Source organism: Chiloscyllium punctatum, chromosome 34, assembly GCF_047496795.1.
Source record: "Chiloscyllium punctatum isolate Juve2018m chromosome 34, sChiPun1.3, whole genome shotgun sequence".
NCBI classification, from domain to species: domain Eukaryota; kingdom Metazoa; phylum Chordata; class Chondrichthyes; order Orectolobiformes; family Hemiscylliidae; genus Chiloscyllium; species Chiloscyllium punctatum.
This window is the reverse complement of record NC_092772.1, coordinates 66,672,088-66,692,779: the sequence shown is the minus strand read 5'-3', so window position 1 is coordinate 66,692,779 and position 20,692 is coordinate 66,672,088. Positions and strand designations below refer to the sequence as shown.

At 45.5% G+C, this 20,692-nt stretch overlaps 1 long non-coding RNA gene across 1 annotated transcript in view; it reads left to right on the top strand.

Moving 5' to 3' along the window:
- LOC140458919 (uncharacterized) overlaps positions 1-20,692 on the top strand; it is an 81,158-nt gene that overhangs the window by 55,205 nt on the left and 5,261 nt on the right. Inside the window, exons 5-7 of the long non-coding RNA XR_011953745.1 lie at positions 4,029-4,299; positions 8,045-8,171; positions 18,327-18,461. This is a non-coding gene — a long non-coding RNA (uncharacterized lncRNA). The remainder of the gene's footprint in view (positions 1-4,028; positions 4,300-8,044; positions 8,172-18,326; positions 18,462-20,692) is intronic.

Here is a 20,692-nt window from a genome sequence, read left to right as displayed (position 1 = left end):
AAGAAAGGATTTATGACTACTTGGAAAACCATAGTTAAATTAGCCACAGTCAGTATGGGTTTGTGAGGGGTCAGGTCATGCCTCACAAACCTTATTGAATTCTTTGAGGATATGACAGAATACGTTGATGGCTCATTCAAAAAAGAAGGAAAATTGGGATACAGGGAAATCTGTCTGTCTGGAGACAGGATTGGATGGCCCAGAGAAGACAGAGGGTGGCAGCAGATGGACAGTATTGAGCCTGGAGCTCAGTGACCAGTGGGGTTCTGTAACAATCGGCTCTGGGACTCTGCTCTCTGTGATTTTTGTAAATGACTTGGATGTGGATGTTGGAGAGTGGGTTAGTAAGTTTGCCAATAACATGAAGGTTGATGGAGTGGTGGGGAATGTGGGAGGGCTGTTGGAGGTTGCAATGTGACATTGACAGGACGCAGAGCTGGGCTGGAAGTGGCAGATGGAGTTCAATCTGGAAAAGTGTGAAGTGATTCATTCTGGAAGGTCGAATTTGAATCCAGAATACAGGGTGAAAGGCAGAATACTTGGCATTGTGGAGGAACAGAGATCATGGGGTCCGTGTCCATAGATCCCTCAAAATCGCCACGCACGTTGGTAGGGTTGTTAAAAAGGCATATGTTGTGTTGGCTCCCCTTAGAAGGGGATTGACTGTAAGAGCCGTGAGGTTTTACCGCATCTTTATAGCGTCCTGGTGAGACCACACTTGGAATACTGTGTTCAGTTCCTGTTTACAGGAAGGATGTGCAAGTTTTAGAGAGTGTACACAGGAGATTTACCAAGATGCTGCCTGCAATGGAGGGCATTTCTTGTGGAGAAAGGTTGAGGGAGCTAAGGCTTTTTTCATTGGAGTGAAGAAGGGGGCGGGGCGACTTTGTGGAGGTGAAAAAGATGATGAGAGGCACAGAGAGAGTGAATAGTCAGAGACGTTTCCTCCTATCGCATAAATGGCTATTACAAGGCGGCATAATTTTAAGGTCAATGGAGGATGGATAAGAGGATAGAAAATGGTAGGTGGTTGGATGGACTGCCAATGGTGGGAGTAAAATTAGACACATCTGGGACATTTAATAGACTCTTGGACAGACACATGGATAATAGTAAAATGAAGGGTATGTAGTTATTTTGAGCTTACAGTTGGAGAAAAGGTTGGCATGAAATCATGGCCGAAGGGTCTTGGGCTGAACTGTTCTGTGTTCTGTGTTCTGTGTTCTGTCTGGTAAACTGGGTAATAAGCTCAGATCAGTGTAAAAAAGGATATGGCATTCAGGAGGAGGTAGTGAACTGGATACAAAATTTGCTTGATGGTTGTAGACAGAGAGTGGTGGGAGACATGTTGTTTTTCTGACTGGAGGCATGTGACCAGCGGTGGAGTGGGTCCTGTGTTGTTTGTCATTTGGATAAATGGTTTGGATGGAAATATTGGTTTCCTGGTAAGTAATTGTTTTGGGTGACACTGAAATTGGTGGGAAAGTGGACAGTGAAGAAGGTTATCTGTGATACAACAGGATGAACAGTCCTGCTGGGATAGTGGGCTGAAGAATAGCAGATGGAGTTTAATTAGATAAAGGTGAGGTGTTCCATTTTGGTGAAACAATCCAGGGTGGGACTTGTACAGTTAATGTTCGGGCCCTGGGTGGTGTTTTCAGTCAGAGACCCAGGGATGCAGGTACACAGTTCTTTGAATGTGGTGTCCCAGGTAGACAGGCTGGTGAAGCAGGCGTTTGGGATGGTTACCTTCATTGGGGAGAGCATTAAGAGTAAGAGTTGGGATGTCATGTTGTATCTGTAAAAGACATTGGTGGGGCCACCATTAAAACATTGTTTATCAGGAGGAAGAACTCATCTAGTTCACTAACCACCTTTAGGGAAGGACATCAAATATTCTAACCTGGTCTGGCCGACATGTGACTCCAGACCCACAGCAATATGGCTGACTCTGAGCTACCCTCTCAGTAATTAGCAGAGGGGTCAAATACCGTTGTTCCAGGCAGTGACACCCACATCCCATGAATGAATATATAAAAATACCTATGTCTCTCCCTACCTCTGCAAATCCCTCCAGCTGCAGCAATCCGTCCTGGCTTTGTCACACCCTGACCACTCTCTGTAACACTCTCACCATCTCCAGCACCTTCACCTCTCCCTGTTCCTATTGTGTCAATAAACCCTGACCATGGTTCCCCTTCCCAAAGCCCTCCTCCTGCAAGCAGACCCATTGCAATCCATTAACATTTACTCCGAAAACACTCTCTCACTTCAGGATTTTAAGTCCTTTTTGGTGATCTTCTCAGCCTCATAATCTAGTATGTTACCTTTTGAACCTGAGTGAGGGATCAGTGGGAATTTCTTGCTGAGGTTTTTACTGTTTCAATGGAATGTCGTTTTGTTGAGTATTTTACACTGTTCCTTCAAATGTTTTCCACTGTTCATTTACAGGCACATATTTCAGTCTGTTTAGCCTGTTTACCTTGGTCAGTTCTCCTCTCAACTTCATGTCATTGGCTATTTTTGTTTCTAGTTGTAGCTTGTCCTTTCTGTGATTCACTTTAAAACTTTGTTTATTTAAAGTGCACTTTATCACAATTTCCCGAAGGATCTCTGCAGGTGACATTACTCATTCACTAAGTTTCATTACACGGTCGCTCTGCGATTGTTATGTCCCTTAACAGTTGCACAATGTGTTTTTCAAAGAAACACTGAAAAAAAATTAACCGAACTCCTCTTCCAATATCAATGCTGTCCGTGTGATTGTCCCAGATTATACAAATATTGAAGTTTTACAAAGTTATCACAATACCTTTGTTAAAAAATTCCAATGAGTTCCTGTTTAATGCAGTGACGAGCCATTAAATGCTGTTCGGTGGCTAAAACTGTTCTGCTGCTTCTGTCCTTGACAAGTAGTAGCCAGAATTTACATTCAGACTGACTCTACTTCATGATCTGAGGCTAATTGATTTCTCTGTAAAGCCTTTGTTATCCATTATTGTTAGCGTTGCCCATTTTGCCTGAGTTTGCACAAGATTACGAACCACTGAATATTTTTGTTTACCCTGTATCCATGTCTCCCTGGTGTCTAATTCTCTTTTATCTCTGTGTCACAAATCCATCGACCTTATTACAGCAACGTTGTCCGTTCAAAACAAAAACAGAATATTCTCTCTTCCACAATTTTCTGTCACAAACCTATTTGCTGATGTACAATTTTAATTAACCTCTGTCCCATCCTGTTCCTTTCTGCTAGTGTTCAGCCACATTCCCAGGCTATTCCATTGCTTTACCTTTTCCCTTTGGATTTGAAAGCTCCTTTCACCTGCATTCTCTCTGTCAGTTTAATTCCCTGTCCATAAACCTACCGACATGATTGGCCAGGACACTGGTCCCAGCACGGTTCCAGAGGGACCATCCGAATAGTTTCTTTTAAATCAGGTATGGGATGTGGGTGTCTCTGTCTGACCAGCCTTTCTTGCCCAGCCCTCGTTGACCTTGAGCTGAGTGACTTGCTCGGCCATTTCAGAGGGTAATTGAGAGGCAAACCCTTTGCTGTGGGGATGTTGTGCAGACCACGTGAGGATGGGCAGATGTCCTTCTCTAAAGGACAAGTGTTTGGATTTGTTGTACATCAGTAATGGTTTCATACTTATTTGTGGATTGTTAATTATTATTTTTAAAATTATTGATTTCAAATGTCTCCTTTTCAGATGGCGGGATTCAATCCTGTCTGCCCTGAACATTAGCTGAGGTTTTGGATACATTCTCTCGCAATAATACCACTAGGCCATTACTTCACCTTATCACTGGGTGCTCATCCCTGAGCACTGATACCAGGGCATCATGAAGCTAAACCCATTCTTACAACATGACTGTGTGATCCTGACATTTTCCAGCAATCTGGGACTATCACTTAATATCGCTCCATTTTCCATATCTCTGTGGGACTCAGTGCCATTCTCGATGTGTAACCCTCACTGCATCTGTTTAATTTCCCATTCTGTCTATTTCTCTGTCTCCTGTAGGTACTCAGGAAAGTCCTGACTCAATAGCCTTCCCAGCTGCTGGGTGGATCGTCCATCACCTCATTGAATGCAGTTGGTCTGCCAGAGAGAGACAAAGGGAAAGGAGATCTGGAGCCTTCAATAAATCCTGTAGTGAAGTAAGGTCACCCACAGTGCACAGAGCAAAGAACAATGAGAGGGATCCAACCATCTGTTAACACAACATGACATAGATACAGTGCTGGAGGGGAGCACAGTACACACACACCCCAGGCTCAATCACCACACCAATGTAAGTTCTGTTATATTAAAACTCACTACTCTACAACAGTGTATCTATGGCATGTCTTGTGGTCCAGTGTCTTCAATAATTTTAAATTCCTATAACAGATCCTATCGCTGTAACCTCCTCCCTTCCCGATAGTCCCTCCACATATTTTAAATGTACTTCATTCCAGACTACCATCCCTATGCCTGTAACTTGGTTCAGTGTCTACAACATGCCTTATCTCGTTTGCCTTCTCCTCCAATAATGTAAACACAAGGACTGCAGATGCTGGAAACCAGAGTCTAGATTAGAGTGGTGCTGGAAAAGCATGGCAGGTCAGGCAGCATCCGAGGAGCAGGAAAATGACGTTTCGGGCAAAAGCCCTTCATCAGGAACAGAGGCTGGGAGCCTGCAGAGTTGGGAGGTAAATGAGAGGGGGGTGGGGATAGGGAGAAAGTAGCATAGAGTATAATAGGTGAATGGGGTGGGGAAGAAGGTGATAGGTCAGAGAGGAGGATGGGGGAAGGTAGCAAAGAGTACAATGGGTGAATGGGGGTGGGGATGGGGGTGATTGGTCAGAGACGAGGGTGGAGTGGATAGGTGGGAAGGGAGATAGGCAGGTAGGACAGGTCATGGGGGGCTGAGCTGGAAGGCTGGAGGTGGGGAAATGAGGAAACTGGTGAAGTCCACATTGATGCCCTGGGGTTGAAGTGCTCCGAGGCGGAAGGTGAGACGTTCTTCCTCCAGGCGTCAGGTGGTGATGAAGCAGCGGTGGAGGAAGCCCAGGGCCTGCATGTCCTCGGCAGAGTGGGAGGGGGCGTTGAAATGTTGGGCCACAGGGCAGTGGGGTTGATTGGTGCGGGTGTACCAGAGATATTCCCTAAAGTGCTCTGCTAGGACGTGTCCAGTTTCCCCAATGTAGAGGAGACCGCATAGGGAGCAACGGATACAATAAATGATATTGGTGGATGTGCAGGTAAAACTTTGGATGTGGAAGGCTCCTTTGCGGCCTTGGATGGTGGTGAGGGGAGAGGTGTGGGCGCAGGTTTTGCAATTTCTGCAGTGGCAGGGGAAGGTGCCAGGAAGGGAGGGTGGGATTTTGGGAGGGGTGGACCTGACCAGGTAGTCACTCAGGGAACGGTCTTTGCGGAAGGCAGAAAGGGGTGGGGAGGGAAATGTATCCCTGGTGGTAGGGTCTGTTTGGAGGTGGCGGAAATGTCGGCGGATGATTTGGTTTATGCGAAGGTTGGTAGGGTGGAAGGTGAGCACCAGGGGCGTTCTGTCCTTGTTATGGTTGGAGGGGTGGGGTCTGAGGGCGGAGGTGTGGGATATGGACGAGATACGTTGGAGGGCATCTTTAACCACGTGGGAAGGGAAATTCCGATCTCTAAAGAAGGAGGCTATCTGGTGTGTTCTGTGGTGGAACTGGCACTCCTGGGAACAGGTACGGCGGAGGTGGAGGAATTGGGAATACGGGTTGGCAAATTTGCAGGCGGTAGTCTCGGAAGAGGTGCAATCGAGGTAGCTGTGGGAGTCGGAAGGTTCATTAAAAAATGTCAGTGTCAAATCGGTTGTCATTAATGGGGATGGAGAAGTCCAGGAAGGGGAGGGAGGTATCAGAGATGGTCCAGGTAAATTTAAGGTCAGGGTGGAAAGTGTTGGTGAAGTTGATGAATTGCTCAAACTCCTCAAGGGAGCACGATGTGGCGCCAATGCAGTCATCAATGTAGTGGAGGAAGACGTGGGGAGTGGTGCCATTGTAACAACGGAAGATGGACTGTTCTGCGTAGCTAACAAAGAGACAGGCAGAGCTGGGGCCCATACGGGTGCCCATGGCTACCCCTTTGGTCTGGAGGAAGTGGGAGGATTTGAAGAAAAAATTGTTAAGTGTGAGGACAAGTTCAGCCAAACGAATGAGAGTATTGGTGGAAGGGTACTGTTGTGGACATCGGGAGATGAAGAAACGGAGGGCTTGGAGCTCCTGGTCATGGAGGATGGAGGTGTAGAGGGATTGGATATCCATGGTGAAGATGAGGCGTTGGGGGCCAGGGAAACAGAAGTCTTGGAGGGGGTGGAGGGTATGGGTGTTGTCTCGAACGAATGTGGGTAATTCCTGGACTGGGGGATAGGACAATGTCGAGGTAGGCAGACATGAGTTCGGTGGGGTAGGAGCATGCTGAGACAATGGGTCGGTCAGGATGGTCAGGCTTGTGGATCTTGGGAAGGAGGTAGAACCGGGCAGTGGGGGATCCCGGACAATGAGATAGGAAGCTGTGGGTGGGAGATCTCCTCCTGAGGTGATGAGGTTCTGTCTGCTCTGGGAGATGATGGTTTGGTGATGGGAGGTGGGTCATGGTCGAGGGGGTGATAGGAGGAGGTGTCTTCGAGTTGGCATCATGGCTTCAGCAGTGTAGAGGTCAGCGCACCAGACTACCACTGCACACCCTCTATCTGCTGGTTTGATGATGCGGTCGGGAGTGGAGCAGAGGGAATGGAGGGCTGCACGTTGTAAGGGTGAGAGGTTGGAGTGGGGGAGGGGGGAGATAGATTGAGGCGGTTAATGTGTCAGCGGCAGTTGCAAATGAAGAAATCGAATGCAGGTAATAGGCCAGCACGGGGTGTCCAGGTGGATGGAGTATGTTGGAGGTGGGCAAAAGGGTCCTTGGAAGGTGGGTGGGAGTCTTCATTGTAAAAGTAAGCTCTGAGGCGGAGGCGGTGGAAGAAGTGTTCGATGTCACGGCGTGTATTGAATTAATTGACGTGTGGACGGAGGGGGATAAAGGTGAAGACTTTGCTGAGGACTGATCATTCGTCCTCAGTGAGGGGGGGTCAGGGGGAATGGTGAAAACTCGGCAGGGCTGGGAGCTGGGACCAAGCGTAGGTGTGGAGCTGGGGGAGGCGACGGAGCCTGTTACTGGAGAGGGTGTGGTGTTAGGGGGAATAGGGATGGAGTCATGAGCAGGGGTGGTGTTCCCCTCAGGGTTCTGGGGGCAGGGATTGTGACAGTGAGACCTGGGGGGGTTGTCAGCAGAATGCAAGTGCGCGGCGTTGGTGGGGGTGGAAGTGGTGGCAAACACGGCAGTGGGGCGGGGGGCATGGAAGTCACTGAGTGTGTGACATTCGCGATGATGTGAGGGGCGGAAGTGATATCATTTGTGGTGTGTGAGGAATTGTGAGGGGCAGAAATGGCATTTACTTTATGTTAACCAATAATTTCCTGTCACAAATCTCTTTGACAATGTCGTATTTTAATTAAACTCAGTCCCTTACTGTTTCTTTCTGTTGGTCTTCATCCACATCTCCATCGTGTTCCAATATTTCAACCTTTCTCTTTGGACTTGGGAATTTCCATTCACGTCAGACCTGTCCCCCTTCACATCTGTGTCCATTTATAGCACACTGCATAATCCTGATACCTGGGGAGCCTATCTCAATAAAATAGCTCAGTCTTCCCTGAGTACTTGTAACAGTGCTCACTGGTCAGAACCACTTCTGATGTTACCATTGTGTGATCCTCACACTGCTGATATCACTCAGTCTCTCTGCATGTGATATCCCTTACTTTTGGGTCTAATTGCTACCTCTGTCAGCGTCTCCCGCTCTTGCAGCTCCTCCAGATCCTGAGCCACTCCAGAGGGACGCAGCAGAACAGGCCAGGAATGGACATTAGGAATTTCCAGATCTCTGTGGGATTCAATGCCATTCTCCATGTGTAACATTCATGCATCAGTGTAATTTTCCATTCTGTCTATTTCTCTGCCTCCTGTAGGTATTCCTGATGTCCCTGATTCAGCAGAATTCCCAATTCCTGTCTCGTACATCACCACATTGAAGACGGTTGGTCAGCCAGCGAGATGGAGAGGGAGATCTGGAGCCTTCAGTAAATTCTGCAGCCGGTAAGATCACTCACAGTAAACAGCACAGGGAGGAGTAAGTGGATTTTAATTCAGACCCTGAGGGCATGATGTAGGAACAATGCTGGGCAAGGAACATGAGAAAATTCTCAGGCTTCATTATCACCATCTTGTCTGTAAATTCATCTGTTCCACAGAACCCTCCCTATGTCTGTCAGTTTCTCCATTGTCTGTTTCATCGATACCACTTCCCCTATCTCTATCAGCCCCTACAATACTGCCTATCCCTGTAAGCTCCTCCTACCACTACAACTCTCCAAGTTTCTGCCTTTGTCATTAATCCCGGGTTCTGTCACATCTCTCCTTAACTGAAGAAAAACAACTCTTCAGTTCCTTAAGCCACCCTGGTCAGTGTAGTCCTTTCCAGATCTGAGAAACCTCCCTGTCTTTGTGACTTTTTTGAACTCCTACTACCTTCATGATCTCTGTAACCTTCCCGTCACGACAACAAAAAAGCCCTGTACCTTAGTAACCTCCTCCAGCTGTAAGACTCCTCCTTGTCTCTGGGCACAGTGCAGAGTGACCCTGCTTCTCTCATAAATTAGTTTCTGCATTTCTAATGATGATTATGAACTCTTCCTGTTTCTGAAATGCAGTCAGTCTCTGTAAACTCTGCTGGTCCCAAATGATGTAATTTCCTACGATAACTACAAACCTTTATGCCTTTAACCTCCTCCAGATGCAATCACACAGTTTATCTCTATAACCTCCATGAGTGGTGGAGTCATAGAAATGTACAGCACGGAAACAGACCCTTCGGTTCAACCTGTCAATGCCGACCAGATATCCCAACCCAATCTAGTCCCACAGGCCAGCACCCGGCCCATATCCCTCCAAACCCTTCCCATTCCTATACCCATCCAAATGCCTTTTAAATGTTGCAGTTGTACCAGCCTCCACCACATCCTCTGGCAGCTCGTTCCATACACGTACCACCCTCTGCTTGAAAAAGCTGCCCCTTAGGTCTCTTTGATATCTTTCCCCTCTCACCCTAAACCTATGCCCTCTAGTTGTGGACTCCCCAACCCCAGGGAAAAGTCTTTGTCTGTTTATCCTATCCATGTCCCTCATAATTTTGAAACCTCTGTAAGATCACCCCTGAGCCTCCGATGCCACAGCCCCAGCCTGTTCAGCCTCTCTCTGTAGCTCAAATCCTCCAACCCTGGCAACATTCTTGTAAATCTTTTCTAAACCCTTTCAAGTTTCACAACATTTTTCTGATAGGAAGGAGACCAGAATTGTACAAAATATTCCAACAGTGGCCTAACCAATGTGCTGTACAGCCGCAACATGACCTCCCAACTCCTGGACTCAATACTCTGACCAATAAAGGAATGCATACCAAACGCCGCCTTCACTCTCTTATCTATCTGCGATTCCACTTTCAAGGAGCTATGAATCTGCACTCCAAGGTCTCTTTGTTCAACAACACTCCCTAGGACCTTACCATTACGTGTATAAGTCCTGCTAAGATTTGCTTTTCGAAAATGCAGCACCTCGCATTTATCTGAATTAAACTCCATATGCCACTTAGCCCATTGTCCCATCTGGTCCAGATCCTGTTGTAACCCTCTTCGCTGTCCACTACACCTCCAATTTTGGTGTCATCTGCAAACTGTAGCTCTTATGCTCTCATCGAAATGATTTATGTAAATGATAAAAAGTAGAGGGCCCAGCACTGATCCTTGTGACACTCCACTGGTCACAGGTCTCCAGTCTGAAAAACAATCCTCCACCACCACTCTCTGTCTTTTACTTTTGAGCCAGTTCTGTATCCAAACGGCTAGTTTTCACTGTATTCCATGAGATCTAACCTTGCTAATCAGTCTCCCATAGGGAACCTTGTCGAATGCCTTACTGAAGTCCATATAGATCACATCTATCACTCTGCCCTCATCAATCTTCTTTGCTACTTCTTCAAAAAATCACTCGAGTGTGTGGGACATGATTTCCCACGTACAAAGCCATGTTGACTATCCCTAATCAGTCCTTGCCTTTCCAAATTCATGTACATCCTGTCCCTCAGGGTTCCCTCCAACAACCTGCTCACCACTGAGTTCAGGCTCATCGGTCTATAGTTCCCTGGCTTTTCTTTACCACCCTTCTTAAACAGTTGCATCACGTTTGCCAACCTCCAGTCTTCCAGCACCTCACCTGTGATTATTGATGATACAAATATCTCAGCAAGAGGCCCAGCAATCACTTCTCCAGCTTCCCACAGATTTCTCGGGTACACCTGATCAGGTCCTGGGGGGTTATCCACCTTTAACCGTTCCAAGACATCCAGCACTTCTTCCTCTGTATCTGAACATTTTGCAAGATGTCACCATCGATTTCCCTACAGTCTATATCTTCCATATCCTTTTCCACAGTAAATACTGATGCAAAATATTAATTTAGTATCTCTCCCATTTTCTGTGGCTCCACACAAAGGCCGCCTTGCTGACCTTTCAGGGGCCCTATTCTCTCCCTAGTTACCCTTTGTCCTTAATATATTTGTAAAAACCCTGTGCATTCTCCTTAATTCTATATGCCAGAGCTGTCTCATGTCCCCTTTTTGCCCTCCTGATTTCCCTCTTTAGTATACTCCAACTTCCTTTATACTCTAAAGGACTCACTCGATCTATCCTGTCTATACCCGACATGTGCTTTCTTCTTTTTCTGAACTAAACCCTCAATTTCTTTAGTCATCCAAAATTCGCTATACCTACCAGCCTTCCCCTACACCCTGACAGGAATATACTTTCTCTGGATTCTTGTTATCTCATTACTGAAAGCTTCCCATTTTCCACCCATCCCTTTACCTGCGAACATCTGCCTCCAATCAGCTTCCAAAAGTTCTTGCCTAATACCGTCAAAATGGGCCTTTATCCAATTTAGAACTTCAACTTTTAGATCTGGTCTATCCTTTTCCATCACTATTTTAAAATGAATAGAATTATGGTCGCTGGTCCCAAAGTGACCCCCCACTGACACCTCACTCACCTGCCCTGCCTTATTTCCTTAGTTTAGGTCAAGTTTTGCACCTTCTCTAGTTGGTACACCCACATACTGAATCAGAAAATTGTCTTGTACACACTTAACAAATTCCTCTCCATGTAAACCTTTACACTATGGCAGTCCCAGTCAATGTTTGGAAAGTTAAAATCCCCTACCATATCTACCCTATTATTCTTACAGATAACTGAGATCTCCTTACAAGTTTGTTTGGCAATTTCCCTTTGACTATTGAGGGGTCTGTAATACAATCCCAATAAGGTGATCATCCCTTTCTTATTTCTCAGTTCCACCAAATAACTTCCCTGCATGTATTTCTGGGAATATCCTCCCTTAGCACAGCTATAATGCTATCCGTTATCAAAAATGCCACTCTCCCTCCTCTCTTGCCTCCCTTTCTATCCTTCCTGTTGCATTTGTATCCTGGAACATTAAGCTGCCAGTCCTGCCCATCCCTGAGCCATGTTTCTGTAATTGCTATGAGATCCCAGTCCCATGTTCCTAACCATGTCCTGAGTTAATCTGCCTTCCCTGTTAGGCCCCTTGCATTGAAATAAATGCAGTTTAATTTATTAATCCTACCTTGTCCCTACCTGTCCTGACTGATTGACTCACTTCTGTTCTCAGCTGTACCCGTCTCAGATCGAGCTTCCAAAATCTTCCCTGTGATTGTTATCACGTCCCATCCCTGCATTCCTCCAAATCTGTGTAAAGTCCTCCCCTTCCTAAAACCCACCCTGTTTCTGTCACCTGTCCCAGCTTCCACAACCCTCCCTATCTCTGTAAGACACCCCCCACCCCACCCCCATCCCAGTTACTACAGCCCACTGTATCACTAAATGCCAGTAGTCACTATAATATCAGAGTAAGGTGTGAAAGAAGGAATACTGTACTGGGTTAATGATCAGTCGTGATCATGTTGAATGGTGGGACCGACTCTGTGGTCAAGTGGCCAATACCTGCTCTTCTTTCCTGTGCTTCTCTATAAACTTACTATCTATATAACCTCCTTCAGTCCCCACAGCCCTCCCTCTCTCCATAAACTCCTTCAGTCCCCACGACTCTTCCTATCTATGTAACCTGAATCATTCCCCACAAACCTCCCTAACTCCATAACCTCCAAAAGGCCCCACGACCCTCCCTATCTCCATAATCTCATCCTGACCCAATGACCCTCCCGTTCAGAGTAACCTCCTTCAATCCCCATGATCCTCCTGATCTGTGCTACCTCCTTTAGGCCCAACAGCCCTGCAGATCGCTTTGGCCCCTATCAGGCCCCACATCACTCCCTATCTCCATAATGTTCTTCAGTCACCACTGCACTCTGTGTCCATAATCTCGTTCAGTCCCTACATCACTCCCTATCTCCATAATGTCCTTCAGTCCCCACGACCCTGCTTATTTCCAAAACATCTATTACCATGATATAAACATGAACTCCCATAACCCTTTCTGCTGCCAGTCTGAAACCAAACAGTGTTAGCCTATAGTAGGTCAGGAGCTGAAATATGTTTGAAAGGATATGTCAATGAACAACAACTGGACCCTTAGAAACACTTTTAATAAAAAAGAGGATGTGTTTTTGAGCCTGTTGGATTTTATTTTTATTGTTGTGAATATAAATGGCAGAGTAGATACGGGTGTAGGAGTGGTTGGACTGAAGATACGATTTATTTGAATTTTCAGAAAACTTTACACAAGTTTCAATCAGGGCTAAAGAGTAATTTGGTAAAGAATAGGGCACCTTAACTGTCCGGAGGTGGGTGAGATATTAGACAAAATAGTGTTGTCAGAATTTACTGTGGAGAAAGACATGGAAGCTCAGGAAGTTGGGGAAATAAATAGTGATGTCTTGGAAAGAATCCTCAACAAAGGAAAAAAAAGTGTTGGAATCTGAAAACAAATAAAGGTAGATCAATCCTCAGTCGCTTATTAGGTCGATCCTAGAATATTTTGGGAATCTGGGGAAGAGATTGCAGTGTTCCTAACATATATTTATTTTATCAATACACACAATGAGCGACCGGAAGACTGGAGGGTGGCTAATGCTGTTCCATCACTTAAGGTCTGCAGTGAGTAGCCAGGAAATCACAGCCCAGTGAGCCCAGTGCTAGGTAAGTTGTTGGAGGAGATTCTGAGAGAAAGGAGTTACATATATTTGGAAAGGCAAGGGCTGATTAGAGATAGTCAGCATGGCTTTGTGAGTGGGAAACCGTGTTTCACAAACTGGATTGACTCTTCGAGGAGTTGACCAAGCGATAAATGAAGGCAGCGCAGTCAGCGTTGTCTACAGCAAAGCATTTGACATGGTTCCAGGGGATGGAGAACATCTAGTCAAGAGGAAGAAGGAAGCTAATTTAAGCTTGAGGAACCAAGGATCAGAAGCAGGGCTATAGAGAGTTACATGGGCCAGCACGGTGGCTCAGTGGTTAGCACTGCTGCCTCACAGCACCAGGGACACGATTTCAATTCCAGCCCCGTGCGACTGTCTGCGTGGAGTTTGCACATTCTCACCATGTCTGTGTGAGTTTCCGACGGGTGCTCCGGTTTCCCCCCACAGCCCAAAGATGTGCAGGTTAGGTGAATCAGCCATGCGTTGTTCAAGAAAGGGAATAGAGATAATCCTGGGAATCACAGACCTGTCAGTCTTCTGTCTGTGATGTGCAGATTATTGGAGAGGACTCTAAGAGACAGGATTTATGATTCCTTGGAAAACCATAGTTTGTTTAGAGGAAGTCATCATGACTTTGTAAGGGACAGGTCATGCCTCACAAATCTTATTGAATCCTTTGAGAATGTGACAAAACACATTTATGGCTCATTGAGAAAGTACAGAGCATGGGATACAGGGAAACCTGCCTGTCTGGAGACAGAAATCCTGGTCCTTAGAAGACAGAGGGCGATGACAGATGGAAATCATTCAGCCTGGAGCTCAGTGACCAGTGGTTTTCTGCAGGGAGAGGTCAAAAAATCTCTGCTCTTAGTGATTTTATGAATGACTTGGATGTGTGAGTGGAAGAGTGGGTAGGTAAGTTTGCCAATGACATGAAGGTTGGTGGAGTGGTGAATAGTGTGGATGTCTGCTGGAGGTTGCAATGGGACATTGACAGGATGTAGAGCTGGGCTGAGAAGTGGCAGATGAAGTCAAATCTGGAAAAGTGTGAAGTGATGTATTCTGGAAGGTGAGACTTGAATGCAGAATACAGGGGTAAAGGCAGAATACTGAATAGTGTGGAGGAACAGATGGATCTTGGATTTCATGACCAGAGATCCATCAAATTTGCCACCAAACTTATAGTGTTGTTAAGAAAGAATATGTTGTATTGGCTTTCATTAGCTGGGAGATTGAGTTTTAAAGGCATGAGGTTATGCTACAGCTCTGTACAGTCCTGTTTCGATCCCAATTAGAATATTGTGTTCAGTTTTGATCCCTTCATTACAGGAAGGATGTGGAAGCTTTATAGAGGGTAAAGAGGAGATTTACCAGGATGCTACATGGACTGGAGAGCATGTCTTATGAAGAAAGGTTGAGGGAGCTAAGGCTTTTCTCATTGGAGTGAAGAAGAGTGTGGTGTGATTTGGTAGAGGTGAACAAGATGGTGTGAGGCAAAGAAAGAGTGAACAGTGAGAGACCTCTTTATCCCATGGCATACATGGTACATGGGGGCATAATTGTAAGGTGTTGGAGGATGGGTAAGGGGAGATCTCAGATGGAGGTTCTTCACACAGAGAGTGGTGGGTGGGTGTAACGGGACATTTTAACAGACTCTTGGATAGGCAAAATGAAGGGTATGTAAGTTAGTTTGATCTTCCAGTCAGGTAAAAGATGGGCATGGCATCATGGCCGAAGCGTCTTGTGCTGTACTGTTCTGTGTTCTACGTTCTGTACGGTAAACTGGATAATAAGCTCAGATCAATGTAAAAGGATATGGTATTCAGGAGGAGCTAGTCAACTGGATACAAAATTAGGCTTGATGGTTGTAGACAGAGGGTGATGGGAGACATGTTGTTTTTCTGACTGGAGACATGTGACCAGCGGTGGAGTGGGTCCACTGTTGTTTGTCATTTGGATAAATGGTTCGGATGGGAATATTGGTTTTGTGGGAAGTAACTTTTTTGAGTGACTCTGAAATTGTTGGTAAAGTGGACAGTGAAGAAAGTTATCTGTGATACAACAGTTCAAATAGTACACTGGGATAGTGGGCTGAAGAATAGCAGATGGAGTTTAATTAGATAAAGGTGAGGTGTTCCATTTTGGTGAAACAAACCAGGGTGGGTTTGTATAGAAAATGTTCGGGCCCTGGGTAGTGTTGTCAGTCAGAGACCCAGGGATGCAGGTGGACAGTTCTTTGTAAGTGGTGTCACAGGTAGACAGGTTGGTGAAGCAGGCGTTTGGGGTGGTTACCTTCTTTGGGTAGAGCATTGAGAGTAGAAGTTGGGATGTCATGTTGTGGCTGTACAGGACATTGGTGAGGCCACCATAAAAGCATTGTTGACCAGTAGAAAGTACTCATCTGGTTCACTTACGTCCTTTAGGGAAGGACATCTGACATTCTAACCTGGTCTGGCCTGCACGTGACACCAGACCCACAGCAATATGGCTGACTCTGTGCTATACTCTGGGTAATTAGCAGTGGGGCAAAAAATGTTGGTCCCACAGTGACATCCTTGTCCCATGAATGAATAAATAAAAATACATATATCCCTCCCTACCTCTGTAAACACCTCCAGCTGCAGCAATTTGCACTGGCTTTGTAACACCGTTCAGTCCCTGACCCCTCTCTGTAACACTCTCACCACCTCCAGCACCTTCAGCTCTCCCAGTTCCTTTTGTGACATAAAACCTTGACAATTATTCCCTCTTCCATCTGACCTCCTCCTGCGAGCAGACTCTTTGCAATCCCTTTAAAACTTACTCCTAAAACTTTCTCTCACTTCAGGATTTTAAGTACTTTTTGGTGATCCTCTAAGCCCGATAATCTGATATGATCCTTTTTACTTGAGTGAGGGACCGATGGGGATTTCTTGCTGAGGATTAATCTGTTTCAATGGAATGTCCTTTTGTTGAGTGTTTTACACTGCTCCTTCAAATGTTTTCCACTGTTCATTTCCAGACACATATTTCAGTCTGTTTAGCCTGTTTACCTTGGTCAGTTCTCTTCTCAAACTCCTGTTATTGGTTATTTTTGTTTCTGCTTGTAGTTTGTCCTTTCTGTGATTCACTTTAAAACTTTATATTTCTTTAAACTGCACTTTATCACAATTTCCCAGAGGATCTCTCCAGGTGTCATTACTCATTCACGAAGTTTCATCACACAATGGTCGCTCTGAGATAGTTACGTCCCTCGCCAGTTGCACAATTTGTTAATCAAAGAAACACTGAAAACTAATTCTCTGAACTCCTCTTCCAATATCACTCTTGCCAGTGTGACTGTCCCACATTTTGAATATTGATGTTTCCCAAAATTATCACAATGTGTTTGTTAAAAAATTCCAATGAGCTCCTGTGTAATGCAGTGATGAGCAACGGAATGCTTTTTGGTGGCTAAAACTATCCTGCTGCTTGTGTCCTTGGGAAGTAGTAGCCAGAATTTACATTCAGACTGATTCTACTTCATGATCTGAGACCAAATGCTTTCTCTGTGATGCCTTTGTTATCCATTATTGTTAGTGTTACCCATTTTGCCTGAGTTTCCGCAAGGTTGTGATCCATTGAATATTTATGTCCACCTTTTGTTCACCCTGGAACCATGTCTCTCTGTTATCTAAACCTCTTTTATCTCAGTGTCACAAATCCATCTACCTTATTGATAAGACGTCGTCCATTGAAAAAAAAACATAATTTACTCTCCCACAATTTCCTGTCACAAACCTATTCACTGAAGTACAGTTTTAGTTAATCGCTGTCCCATCGTGTTCCTTTTTGATTACCTTCAGTCACATCCCCATACTGTTCCGATGCTTCACCTTTTCTCTTTGAATTTGGAAAGCTCCTTTCACCTGGACCCTGTCCCTGCATCCTCTCTGTCAGTTTAAAGCCCTGTCCATAAACCTACTGTCATGATTGGCCAGGACACTGGTCCCATCACGGTTCCAGTGGGACCATCCTATTGGATTTTTTTATAAATCAGGTAGGGGATGTGGGTGTCTCTGGCTGACTAGCCTTTATTGCCTATCCCTAGCTGCCCGTGAGCTGAGTAGCTTGCTTGGCCATTTCAGAGGACCATTGAGAGGCAAATACTTTGCTGTGGGTATGTCATGCAGACCACGTGAGGATGATCAGATCTCGTTGTTGAAAGGGCAAGTGGGCGGCACGGTAGCTCAGTGATTAGCACTCCTGCCTCACAGCACCAGGGTCCCAGGTTCGATTCCAGCCGCGGGCGACTGTGTGGAGTTTGCACATTCTCCACGTGTCAACGTGAATTGCCTCTGGATGCTCCGGTTTCCTCTCACAGTCCAAGGACGTGCAGGTCAGGTGAATTGGCCATGCTAAATTGCCCATAATGTTAGGTGTATTAGGTCGAGGGAGATGGGTCTGAGTGGGCTACTCTTGGGTCGAAAGGCCTGTTTCCACACTGTAGGGAATCTAATCGAAGGGATTGTGATTTTTGTACATCAGCAATGGTTTCATATTTGTTTAACGGTTGTTCATTGCTATTTTTAAAATTATTGATTTTAAATTCCACCATATGTTATGGTGGGATTCAAACCTGCCTCTCCTGAACATTAGCTGAGGTTTTGGACAAATACCCTAACAATAATGTTATTACACCATCACTTCAGCTGCTCACTGGTTGCTAATCCCTGAGCACTGATACATGAAGCTACACCCATTCTTCTAACATGACTGTGTGATCCTGAAGTCTTCCAGCACTCCAGTGATATCACTTAGTCTCTCTCCATGTAGTAACCCTCACTGTGTGGGTCTAATTGCTGCCTCTGTCAGCGTCTCTCACTCTTGCAGCTACTCTAGATCCTGAGCTAACAGAATTCTCCACTCCAGAGAGACGCAACAGCACCGGCCTGGGATGGAGTTTGGGATTTTCCAGATATCTGTTTGGGCTCATTTCCATTCTCCTTGTGTAACCCTCACTGCATCAGTCTAATTTCCCATTCTGTCTATCTCTCTGTCTCCTGTAGGTACTCAAGAAGTTACTGACTCAATAGACTTCCCAACTGCTGTGTGTCTCATCCATCACCTCATTGAAGATAGTTGGTCAGCCAGAGAGACAAAGGGAAGGGAGATCTGGAGCCTTCAATAAATCCTGCAGTGAGGTAAGATCACTCATAGTGCACAGAGCAGAGAGCAATGAGAGGGCTCCAAACATCACTTACAAGACATGACATAGATACAGTGCTGGAGGGGGAGCACAGTACAGTACAGTTACACCCCATGCTCAATCACCACGTCTACTTTAACTGATGTTGCACTGAGACAGCATCGGGAGTTCATAGTTATCAATTCAGTCCTGTGCTGTCTTAGTGAGCATCAGTACAACAGACGGGAGAGTAGGTCTCCGACGAGAGTTTGTGAATGCTGCCTGGGATATTTCTGTTCTGCGTTCTCCCTCCAACACTGTACTAAGATTCATTACTCTGCAACACTGTATCTGTGGCATGGCTTGTGCACCAGTGTCTTCAGTCATTTTTAACTCCTATAACAGTAGTTATCCCTGTAACCTGCTCCATTCCCGATAGTCCCTCCACATATTTGAAATGTACTGCATTCCAGACAACCATCCCTATCGCTGTAACTTGCTTCAGTGTCTACAACATGCCTTATATTGGTACACTAATCCGCTTTAGCTGGATACAGAGTGATACAGCACGGAAACAGAACCTGTGGTCCAACTCCTCAATGCTGCCCATGTTACCGAAACTGAATGAGTCTCATTTGCCTGCCTTTGGCCCTTATCTCTTCAAACCTTCTCCTCTCCATGTACCTGCTCAAATGTCTTTTCCATGCTGTAATTGTTCTTGTTTCTCCATGTGCCTGAGGCAGTCTATTCCGTCTATGCACCATCCTCTGTGGATGATGTTCCCCCTCAGCTCCCTCTTTAAATCCTTGCTCTCTCACCTCCTGTTTAGGACTCACCTACCGTTGGTTATTCACCATTCTTAGAGTCACCCCTTGGCCTCCTCTGCCCAAGTGAAATATTTAGGACAATGTTACAAATATCTCCAACGTATGTAACAAAGTGCTGGCCAATGTCGGCAAATGTGCCAAATGTCGCTTTCCCCAACCTGTCCACCTGTGATGCCATTTCCGAGGAACAATGTAACTGGCACCCCCTGGTCTCTCTCTCTCTCTCTCTCTCTCTCTCTCTCTCTCTCTCTCTCTCTCTCTCTCTCTCTCTCTCTTTCTCTCTCTGGTCAACAACTCTGGCCAGAGCCCTTCCATTAACTGTATTAGTCCTCCCTGGTTTGTCTTAACAAAATCCAACAGCTGAATTAAACTCCATCTTTCATTCCTTGGTCCACTGGCCCAGTTGGTCAGTATCCCCTTTGATAACCGTATTTACTGCCCACGACACCATTCAATTGATCATCAACAAACTTTCGCACAATCACTCCTATATTTTCAACCAAATTGTTTATGTCGATGATGCACATCAGTGGACCCAGCCCTGATCCTTTCTTCAATAATGGAATCAAACCATATTCTTGTCATAACGCCATACAGCATGGAAACTGACCCTTCAGTTGATACTCACCATAATCTAAAACTAAACTCTTCCCAGCTGCCTGTTGCTGGCCCATATCACTCCAACTCTTCCCTATTCACCTGTTTATCCAAATATCTTTTAAATGTTGTAATTGTACCCACATCAACCCTTTTCTCAGGAAGTTCATTCCACACTCAAACCACCTTCTGTGTAGCAAATTGCCACATATCTTTTTTTTTGAACACCTCTCCCCTCTAACCTTAAAAATGTGGCCCCTCCTCTTGAGACTCCCCCATCCTGAGGAAAAGGCAACTACCATTAAATTGATCTATGTACCTCATTTTTTTTCCATAAATCTTTATAGCATCATGTCTCAACCTCCAGGCTCCAGTGAAAAAAGACTCAGCCTATCCAGCCATTTTTCAGAACTCAGGCCTTCCATACCCAGCAATATCCTGGTAAATCTCTTCTGAACCCCCTGCAGCTTAATAATATCCTCCCTATAACTGGGGCGACCAGAACTGGACAGAGTATTGCAGAACAGGCCTCACAAATGTCTGTGCAATCTCAACATGACGTCCCATATCCTCCACTCAATGGACTGAGCAATAGTCAGGCATGCCAAGCACTGTTTTATCCATCCTGTGATGCAAACTTCAAGGATTATGTACCTGAACCCGGAGGTCCCTCTGCACTAAAACACTAACCGAAGCCTTAACATTAATTGTATAAGCTCTACCCTTGTGATGCATTTAATCGGATTCTGGAACTTGCCATGGCTTTGTGTTTTAAAACCTCCAGCACCACCTCTTTTATAACATGCACTCTTTTCAAGTCATA